An 11,143-nucleotide genomic window follows, 5' to 3' on the forward strand; every position below is an offset into this window, starting at 1 on the left:
ATGTAATTTCCGCAGATTGCATTTCTTCATAATCAGTTTGTTAAAGTTATATGTTATTTAATTTAATGAGTTTAATTAAAATCAGTTGTAAATGATTTGTATAATACAAATGAAGCTAACTTTCAAATATTTGCTAATAATAATTTAATAATGTGGTTTAAGATGTTATATAAAAAATTAGTTGTAAATGATTTGTATAATACAAATGATTTATATAAGAAAATGGCGATTTCTGCTTCCCAAAACACTGATGCCTAATTTATTACTTATTTATTATTATTTTTGAATTTGTTTATTATTACAAAATTACTAAATATTTTGTAAAGTAAAGGTTCATGATTGAAATCCTGGACCTTCCGCGACGAAGTCATCATTATATGTTCTCGAATTCCAAAGTCTTTATTTGTTCACGATTTCCTATACTCTTTTTTACTCCTTCAGCTGCTTATTTAATCTTCAGACGGGAACGTCTTATTCATCAAATAGTACAATATCATCGACTTTTTGTTCATGATTCTTTCACATTTCAACTTAGAAGTAACAAAAGGTAAAAGTTTATTGTCCTTCTCTATTTCTTTTTTGTGTTTCTACCATAAGTAACTACGTATTTTATATTAGTTTTGTTCTCTAAGTTTTTCTTCCACCACATATAACTTCTTATGTCTGTATTTTTTCTGCCATTACTTGATGAATGACATGGATTATCTTCAAGTATATTTTAGGCTTTTGTTCGATCTGGCTTTTGACCATACGATTCATAATCTTTTTAATCGAAGAAAGTATAGATTTTAGATTTTTGTCTTCGTTGTTGCTTCTGATCTCTATATTTCTTCTGACTCTTCATGATGTATCTGTTCAATAAACATTGAAATATTTTCTTTATATTTATGAATCATTCTAATTTTAAATGTGACTCTTCGAGTAGTCGTCATCATCTCTATATAAACACCCATTACACAGTTCTGCTATTCATTATCATATTTTTCTTAATCTTCTTAATTACTTTTGTTGATTTCATCTTTCAATGGAATGCATGGCCACTCCACAATCAATATGTTCTGGACAAGTTAATGGAGGATTCATTACTATGTTTATAAAAGAACAGGTAGGTTTGGGCGAAGTTGATTGTTAGTTGATTATAAGATAAAGTTATGTTGATATAGGCATTGGAAAATATTTTCCAACCTTCGTTATCTAAAGCAACGTGATAGCTTTTATTTTGAACGAAATGAAGTATTTTTCAAGCTGCATTTTTTACGTTATTATTTTTTTTCTAATATTAATATAAAAATATTTAATTTAATATCATCATTATTTTTTCCATCAAACAGTTCCGCTTATCAATAATAACTATTTCAAATTCCCTTACTTAATATCTTATAGACAATATATTAATTACGTATTAAATATAATTTATTGCACCTTTACACGCTTGCAGGTTTTATTCTTTACATATTTTTCCATTTCCAACGCCATTTCATGACTGATCATTATCGGATTCCAACACATAGAGAACTATACATCAGAATAACATGTTTATCTCTCTCAGTAACGCCATTTGGAACTCTTTCTTTGCTGAAATTTGCAGACATTTTCAGACTTCTTCTTATACAACTCTCATCTGCACAAAGGTATGATCGAACTTTCATCTTAAACGTTGTCATTTTTTTATTTCAAAAATCTTTTGGTTTTCTTTTTGCATTTTAACTATAACTATAATATTTTGTTCCTTCCATGAAATAAAAGATGAAATCTTTTGTCTTTTGTTTTGCAACATGATTGTTTTTGCATTTTTTTTAAAAGTTTAACATTTTTTTATCGAACCTTCTTTTTTCAATTTTTTCACTTATCATTCATTATAAATGTTTATGCTTTTTTTCAGTTATTCGTTTTTTTGCCTTTGTCCATCGTCTTCATATATTTTAATTATTAATCGTAGACATGAATACCAAACGATCCATACTTCGTTCACAATCCATAGTTGCGGCTTCTTTTCTATTTTTATTAAAGACCATGCATATTCACAATTATATCTATCTATAATACAATCGAAGGTAATCATATCTATCTATAATACAATCGAAGGTAGCACTAGGGATGGCAAAATGGACCGGGCCCGACGGGCCGGCTCGCTAGCCCGTCAGTAAATACATGGGCTGGGTCCAGAAATTCAGCCCGTCAACCCGAGACAACCCGGCCCGTCAAGCCCGCTGGCCCGTCGGGCCAACCCGTGGGCCAAAACGGGCCGGCCCGCGGCCCGTATCACTTAATAAAAAAACAGCACGTGCACATTTTTTCAGTATCCCTCCCTCACACACACTCTGCGCCAAGACACCTCACACACTCTGCGATTGCGTCTCTTCTTCTCGACTATTCTCTACGCTCACTTCTCCTCCACCCATGGCGTTCTGGTTCCATTTCAACTTCGTAGCGTTCTGGTTCCATTGCAGGGCTGTTTGTGTTGTGATAATTTTCTTGTTTAATAGATCATTGTTGTTGTATTCTTAACTGCAGGAGAATTTCTTTTGGTAATATAAAATTGGGACATTATTCAGTCAACTAAATTTGAAATGAAAAAAATTAAAATCTGATTGGGCCACAAATTATACAGATGAGAAAAAACTGGCGGGCCGGCCCGCCAGCCCGCCAGCCCGTGGGCCGGGCTCAGAAACGCAACCCGTTTTACCATGTCGGGCCAGCCCGGCCCGGCCCGTTTAATACGGGCCAAAAACGGGCCAGGCCAAAACGGGCCGGGCTGGCCCGTTTTGACACCCCTAGGTAGCACAAACCGTAAAAGATTTTACTCAACCACAAAAAGCATCACACAAAATTTAACTAAAAATGGAAATTTTTAACACGTGTCCAAATTTTTGAATTTTAAAAAATTTGTGTGACGCACCAACCTCATTCTTCAAAAGGTTCATCTTCCTCTCTCTCTTGACTTCATCTTTCTCTCTCCCCACCATAAAGTGAGATGTAAAAAATAAAAACAGATAAATTAAAACTCTCAATTAATACTAATCATAATTTTCTCTTTCACTCCCAACCTTTCTCTCATCTTCTTTTCTCAAACTCTAAATTTTTTTTACTTCTAACTTTTCTCTCATCCTTTGCCGCCCTAAACCTTAATTTTTTCATTCCTAACTTTTCTCAAATCCTTTGTCGTCTCACTCTTTCTCTACGAGCAAGATCTTATTTTTCTTTCTTCACTCTCAATGTCTTAATATCTTCTTTGTCTCTCTTCTCACTGCCTTATCTCTTCACAAAAAATCTTATTTTTCATTCTTTACCCTCACTCCCTTCTCACTGTTCGAACTTCTAACTTTTTCTCTCATACATCTCATGCTCTCTTCCACACCATTGATTTGTTTTTTCTTCTCTGTTGATACAAGTTTTGGTTCTGGATTTCTCATTTTATTGGGCCTCGAAGGTTTAATCTACTGGTACAGGTACAGGTTTTGATTTGTTCTTTGTTTTTGTATAATTTGTTTGTTTTTCAGATTTTGAGTTAGGGTTTGGCTTTGCGCTTTGGATTTCTATTTCATCTGTTTATTATTTCCTCTTCACCACTGATTGTACTAGTTATATATTTGATCTGTTCTTTGTTTTTGTATAATTTTTTTTGTTTTTTCAGATTTAGAGTTAGGGTTTGGCTTTGCGCATTGGATTTCTCTCAAGTTCTTTTCTCTCGGGTTCTGGTTTTCGTTATTGCTCTTCTTCTATGTTTTCTTTTTCCATTTTGTTGTGGTTCTCTATCTCTCTATTTACATGGTTTATGTTCTTTGTTTCTTCCTCTTTTTGCTGACATTTTGTTACATTTTTTTTCTTCCCAATGTCCTCACTAAAAGGGCTTTTTGATTGTGAAGCTTCTTTATGACATGAAGCTTCTACTATTAACTTAGTTTTTGTTTCGAGATGTAAGATATCTTCCAGAATGAAACGAAAGAGATTGAAAAATTCTTGAAAGACGAAGGCAAAACACTCAACCAAAAGAACGAAGTTGGTTAAAGAACAAAGTTGGTTTTAAAAAGATTTGGTTTTTATAAGGTCTAATTTTAATTATTCTACAATGGAGTGTTGTCTTCATCCTTTTGACATTATTGATGCTCTTACAAGATGAGTTGAAGAGGAAAGGACACTTGAATGGTTAGTTTTCATTTTTTTTTTGTTTCTTCCTTTTATTTTATTTTTTGAATGTTAATTTATGCACCTGGCTGTTCTTTCTCTTCTTTCTGTATCATTTTGGGCACGGTGGTAAGTTTCAAAGCTTCATCTTTCATTCTTTACAACAGGTTTAACACCTTAAAGTTTTAGTTTTTATTATTGATCTAGGATTTTTTTCGTCAGGCTTCTTTCTACCTATAGATGTATCATTTAAGGTTTTCACATCTTTGTCGTCTGCATCCTTTGGACATTATTGGAGCTCTTAGAAGATGAGTTGAAGAGTAAAAAGGGACTTGAATGGTTAGTTGTCAATTTTCTTCTTTTCTTTCTTTTCTTTTCTGAATGTTAATTTATCCACTTAGTTTTCCTTTTTTATTTGGTTTGCAACCTTTTGATGAGTTTTTACTTCTTAGTGTGCAAATTGTTATATGCAATTTTGTTTGGTTGATTGATGGGTAACTTTTGATACTTACGGTTAGTGTTGGCAAGCAAGGATTTTTCTTTTTTTGGATGTTATTCCTATTATCAGAAGATGGAGTTGAAGAGTAAGATGGAACTTTAATGGTTAGTTTTCGATTTTTTCTTCTTCTCTGATTGTTTGTTTGAGTGTTTATTGTTTCTATTTATTTGTGTTTCAAATTAATGTTAACTTCATTGTTTTTTTTTTTGTATATTTGAATGGATTTTTCATTCCTATCCATCAACTTATTAGTATCATCTTCTTGAGCTTCTTTATTGCTCTATATTATTATTCCATATTAACTCCTATCTCTGGAAATATATTTGGCAAATACAGGATCAAATTGATTTTGTCTTTGGAATCTTACATGGTGAAATTGCTACAAAGAAAATGGCAATTTGTTTTTTAAATTTGATCACCCACCCAAAATGGTAAGATATGTATGTTTGGTCCAAATACTCTTATAATTCTCTCTTACACCTAAAATTATTTTACTTTTTTGTTTTGTTTTTCTATACTAATCTAGCAAAAGCTGACAAATCAAAATTGCTCATTCAAAACATTCATGAATTCAAAATTTGAATTTCAATTATTGCATCCAGATATGTGGCACCTTTGCAGTTCATTTATATGCACATCTCTAGACTTTGTTCATATTTATGCTTTTATAACAACTTGCCAAACATGGAAATTGGAGAAGCCAATGAGGCTGAAGTTGGAGTGAAGAGTTGAACATGTAGTTTAGTTTTGAATCCTTCACAGGCAAAAGCCAAGTCATTGGTTTGTTGTTGGATTTCCTAATGATATTTGATTTTTAACAGATAAGTTTTAACTACTTATATTCATTTTTGTATTTGCAATTATTATCAAACAAGTGTTAAGAAGTGTAAAAGGTATAATATGAAAGTTTCGGGAGAATTGATTTCAATATTCAACAAATTGTTTATTTTTTTAATATTTTGTTTTATTTATGTTAATTTTATTTTTCTTTTTAGGGACATATTTTGATAATTTGAGGAGAAAGAAGGCTTTTAGCATGGAGTGGTTTTTTAGCTTCTACGAAAAGAATTAAAATAATATAAAGAGAAAAATTAAATTAGAAAAATCAATTTTTTATTGGTCTTCATGAATAACATTAATATATAGTGTATGAAAATGATTAATGTAATAAAATATAGAAATATGAAAAGAATTAAAATAAAATAAAAGAGGTAAAAAAAATCAAAGAAAGCAATTTTTTATCCGTCTTCACAATAATATTAATATAATTTTTTTATACAAGAAATATAAATAGTAGCATTATAATTAATAAATACGAAAAGTAATAAATACTAACTTTATAATGTTTTGGTTTTATATAAAATTAGGGTTGCAGCTGGGAAATTATAATTGTATTAATTTTTAATTGAAATATTTTGTGATCTATTACAATTGGATTTTAATTATATTAATTTTTGATTGAGAAGTGAATTTTAGTTATATTAATATTTAATTTGATTAGGTAAAAGGTATGTAACTCTCTCGAAAGCTAGAATTTATTTTCCTCGTCCCATATTGACTCATCAATAAATTATATGTAACAGTTTTTAGAATAAAATAGAAAAGAAGATTAGATTGAATATACTAATAATTATGTATGAAGATGATGAAAATGTAACTAATTATTGCAACTACAAATGTAGTTTACAAATAAATATTTAAAAATATTTTATAAGAGGTATATAAATTAATTTTATACTATTTTGGTTATTTGTCAATTATTGTATTACATTTTTTTGTTTTTTTAATTCAATTTTAAATTTAATAAAGTTATATCAATTTTATATTGTCAATTATAATGGCCTTCTGATCCATGAAATTGATCAGAAGTTTTGTATAGATGTTCATAACATGTACATATATAAATGTTCAAAATTTTAAAACTTTATATTGGACAAAATAATAATTATTACAATTAATATTATTATAATTCTGGATGTTCATAACTGTTACATATATAAACGTTCATATTTATTGGTACTGTTAATATCTATTTTTAATTTTTTCATTTATTAAAAAACAAAATTCATTCATCTAAAATATATCCCGTGCGTTGCACGGGCCAAAATTCTAGTTTTTTTAAAGACCATGTTTGTTCACAGTCATAGTCTTTTTTTGTTTGTTTCTTTTATTCTAATCTGGATTCTCTTAATATGATTTTGGCTACGTAAATAGACTGTTCGTAATTCGATTAGGCATTGAACTCGCTCCATTATGGATTGTCACTGATGACAAGGGTAATGTTCACACCGTTACATTCAACCTGGATGTTCACAATCCTATGATTATAGAAGGTTGGTCTGATTTAAGAACTTTCTATGACTGTGAACAAAAACTTCTAAAATATAAGAAAACAATGACCTTTGGATATTACCTAAGTACTCCAATTTAAACGAGTGACACCTATTCTCTTTTTTGGTTTTTCAATAAAATTCACTTTTCTTTCTCTTTTCAGCTTCTGTTGTGAAAATTTCGTAAATACCCATATTTTTATATGTTACACGTGTCCTTATTTTTGGGTTTTTAGTAATTGAAGTGATTCTTCTCTCAATTTAACTTCCGCTCACCACTCTGTTCAAAATTCAAAAATATCTTTCACATCCCACTCTCTTTCTTAAACTTTTTATCCTCCTGCTGCCAAAAAGTTCTTAGACCATCTTCTACCCTCTGAGTTCCTAACCCTAAAACACACTTTTTTTTATCAATCACACTCTTTTCTTTAGAACCAACAACAATAATCGAGGGTTTTGTTCGTCAAGGTTAACATGGTTTTGGATTTCAACGAGTGCACTCTTCCATTATTCAAGCTTCTTCTATGACACACTGACCACTCTAAGTTCTTCTTATTTTTCCTTTTCATTCGTTACTTTTTCTTTCTTTCTTTTCTAATTTTTTCTTCTTTTCGTGTTTCTTTGTTGAAAGGTCCTCTTGGTACCCCAGATTGATCCATGTAATGATCTCGAATTATTTGTTAAATGTTTAGTTGATGTTGGGCTTTTAAGTTATTTTGCTTTTCCCACTACATGTCATGACTGAACTTTGCTTTCAAATGTCTCTACTTTGTAGAAATGCAGTTTGCAAAAGATCTCTAGGGATTTCATTTTGCTGCGTACATGAAGCTTTGCAGAAAAACAATTTGCAAAAGATCTCTAGGTTCTTTGTTGTATTTCTCTGTTGAATGGATGTTTTGCTCTCAGATTGATGAATATCGTGTAAAACATCAGAAAGATAAGAACTTTTCTTCTTGTCTATGATTTTTGTGTTTTTCTACCACATTTAACTATTTTTATTTGTTGTATTTCTTTGTTGGATGGATGTCAGAATGATGAATACCGTGTAGAACACAAAAAAGATAACTTTTTTTCTTCTCAGTGATTTTTTGTTCTTCTACCATATTTAACTACTTTTCTTTGTTGTATTTCTCTGTTTGATTGATATTTTGCTCTCAGATTCATGAGTACCATGAAGAACATAAAAAATATAACAACTTGATGTTTTTTCGGTGAGCTTGATGAACAGATTGAAGAACACAAAAAAAGCCAAAGCTTTTGTTCTTCTATTCGATGGATCAATTATTTATGGGACATCCATGAAGATTTTTCGTGAAATAGTTGAATGAACTGATTGAAGAATGCCTAAAAGGTGTAAGCTTTTCTTCTTCGCTCTGATCTTTTTTTGCTTCTACAATATGTAACTACTTTTCATTGTGGATGAAGGTTTTTTTTAGATTCATGAAGAGAATGAAGAATAGCAAAAAGGTAAAAGTTTTTTTCTTTTTCTTAGACTTTTTTTTTGTTTCTTGGTAATTGATGAATGATGTTTTTCTGTGAGATTGGTGAACCAATTGAAGAACACAAAAAAGGCTGAAGTTTTTGTTCTTCTCTTTGATGGATCAATGATTTATGGGACATCCATGTAGATTTTCTGTGGAATGGTTGAATGAACTGATTGAAGAACACCAATAAGGTCTAAGTTTTTTTCTTCTATCCAATCTTTTATGCTTCTACCACATGTAACTACTTTTCTTTGTACTACTCCTCTGTTTGGTGAAGATTTTTCTTTGAGATTCATGAAGAGAATGAAGAACACAAAAAAGGCCAAAGCTTTTCTTTTACGCGATTAAACAACATTTTTTTTACTGGCATTATAGTCTCGACTCTGGTCTTCTTCTACCATATTTCTTTTACATTTATGAACTTATTGAAGAACCAAAGAAAGGTATAAGTTTTTCTTGCTCTGTCTGATCTTTTCTGCTTTTACCACATGTAATTACTTTTCATTTTGTACTTTAGATTTTTTAAACATGTTGAATCATAGTTGTCTTTGAAAAATCTTTCATTTTATTATTAATTATTAATTATTTTATTTTATTTTTACTCTTAATTATGAAATGATTTTTACTAACAAAGTGCAGTAATAATTGTGACTCTTGAAAGTTCTATTTCTCAGTATATAACTTTTTATTAATAATATTTTTAATGAAGGTTTTATTTGATAAATGTTATATTCTTCTTCTTCTTCTCTTAACATTCTTCTTCCAATGCAATTTGTTGATAACATCAACATTTGTGAAGATAGGTTGTGACTGGAAAAAGTTTTGTACCCTTCACTCACTAAGGGAGAAGGACTCTGTTAGTTTGGAAGTTGACAGCGAAAAAAAATACATGAAAGTGACCGTGAAGTCCAGTGTAAATTGATCATAAGACCAACATTTGTTAAGATAAGAGTTGGGTGGAAAAAATTTTGTGCGCTTATGAACTATCTACAGAGAATCACCGTGAAGTTCTTTTTGAAGTTGAAAGTGAAAAAAAGCATAGATGTCAAAGTTCTCTATCCAGTAAATTGCTTTTAAAGTTTAGTACTTTATATGTAATTTTAATTTAAACTTCTTATAAATTTGTAGTTATACATCTCCATATTAAGTTATGTGTCTTTTTTTTTCATGTTATATACTTTTCACAAAGTCATTAATTAAATTGTTAAATTCTTGAATCAAATAATTGAAAGTAAAAAATGTTAAATAACTATAAATAAATGTTAAACATATTTTGAAATAATTTATAAAAAAAATTAAAGAACTTTATAAAATATGTTTACTTTAAAAACTAGAATTAATATTTGAAACATATTTTCAAGTAAATTTGAAATGAAAATGTCACTGGCGTACATTAAATATTAGCTATTAAATAGTTTTTATTAAAATCATTTAACATAAACATTAATATTAATTTTTGAAAATAAACGCATTTCAAAATCATTTAATGTAAAGTTTATCATTGCTCAAGAAGTCCAAGATTTAATAAATATGAAAGATTGCACCGTATTGGAAATCTAAAGTTATCATTGCTCAAGATAAATATGAAAGATTGCATCGCTTTGGAAATCTAAAGTTATCATTGCTCAAGAAACCCTGCACGACTTCCAATGAAAAGATTTTTAAACGTATTTGCATAATGTCTATATAATGGATACGAAATATGAATAAACATTTGTATAAATTCCTCTAATTATTATTTGCACTACTCCAAATAATCATCATTGCACCACTGATCTAGATAATTGAACCGCTCCATTAATTTGAACTGCTTGGAATCAACGTGTTTTGATGACTCAACTCATTAGGATTTAAATATTAAAATAATCCATTAATCTCTCTTGATATCCGAATATGGTGCACCTTTGTATAAATATTTTTTTCATTATTATTTGGACTACTCAAGATAATCATCATTGCACTGGTCCATATATTTCAACTACTTCATTTATTGTTTCATCTCCAACACGCTTTCATGATTCAACTTATTCAGATTAAAATATTCAAAATATACATTTACTTCTCTTCACATTTCACACTTCATTTACGTCTCTCTTCTCTGTTTAATCATCAATGCACTACTTCAGATATATTGTTCAATCTCTCTCACACGCTTTCATCATTTAACATTTTCGGATTCCAACACTTAAAAAAAACCTGAAAATGATATTCACAAAATACATTTTCAGAAAGACTTTAAAACTTCATTTTTATATTTAATTTACCAAACTAAGTTTTTGTCATCATCTCTTTCCAAATTTGGTTGATTAATAATTATTTTTGTTATTTATTTCTAAATATTATTTAGTATTTATATTAAAATTTATATTCAATATAAAAATATTCCAAATAAAATAATTTTATAAATCAAGTAATTAATATATTATTACAAATTTAGTAAATGGTTTCGTATTCCAAGATTAAAACTGTTTACATTTACCAATTCATTAATAAATATTTATTAAATGGTTTACATAAATAACCCATAAATGGTTTCATATTTCAAGATTATAATTGTTTCGATTGCATTGCAAATAAACATAATCCAAGATAATGTGCAAGTTATGACTACTCATGAAACAATGTAATCTTTGTACTACTAAATTACTAAATCTGAGCGTATTCCAACTCATAAAAACACAACTTCCAATAAAGACGTTTTTAAA

General features: G+C 29.3%; 1 long non-coding RNA gene across 2 annotated transcripts; it reads left to right on the plus strand.

Annotated features, from left to right (window-relative positions):
* Nucleotides 1–3,075: 3,075 nt before the first annotated feature.
* LOC146882503 (uncharacterized) lies at nt 3,076–5,723 on the plus strand. Of its 2 annotated transcripts, XR_014984901.1 has the most exons (6): nt 3,076–3,449; nt 3,635–4,146; nt 4,348–4,464; nt 4,644–4,728; nt 4,961–5,055; nt 5,620–5,723. It is a non-coding gene; the product is annotated as an uncharacterized LOC146882503 (long non-coding RNA). The 2 variants fall into 2 exon arrangements; XR_014984900.1 differs by lacking the exon at nt 5,620–5,723 and having other exon boundaries at nt 3,079–3,449; nt 4,961–5,563.
* Nucleotides 5,724–11,143: the final 5,420 nt, after the last annotated feature.

The sequence above is a fragment of the Vigna unguiculata genome, chromosome 10, assembly GCF_037176805.1.
Source record: "Vigna unguiculata cultivar grain cowpea cultivar isolate G323 ecotype 2 chromosome 10, ASM3717680v1, whole genome shotgun sequence".
NCBI classification, from domain to species: Eukaryota; Viridiplantae; Streptophyta; class Magnoliopsida; order Fabales; family Fabaceae; genus Vigna; species Vigna unguiculata.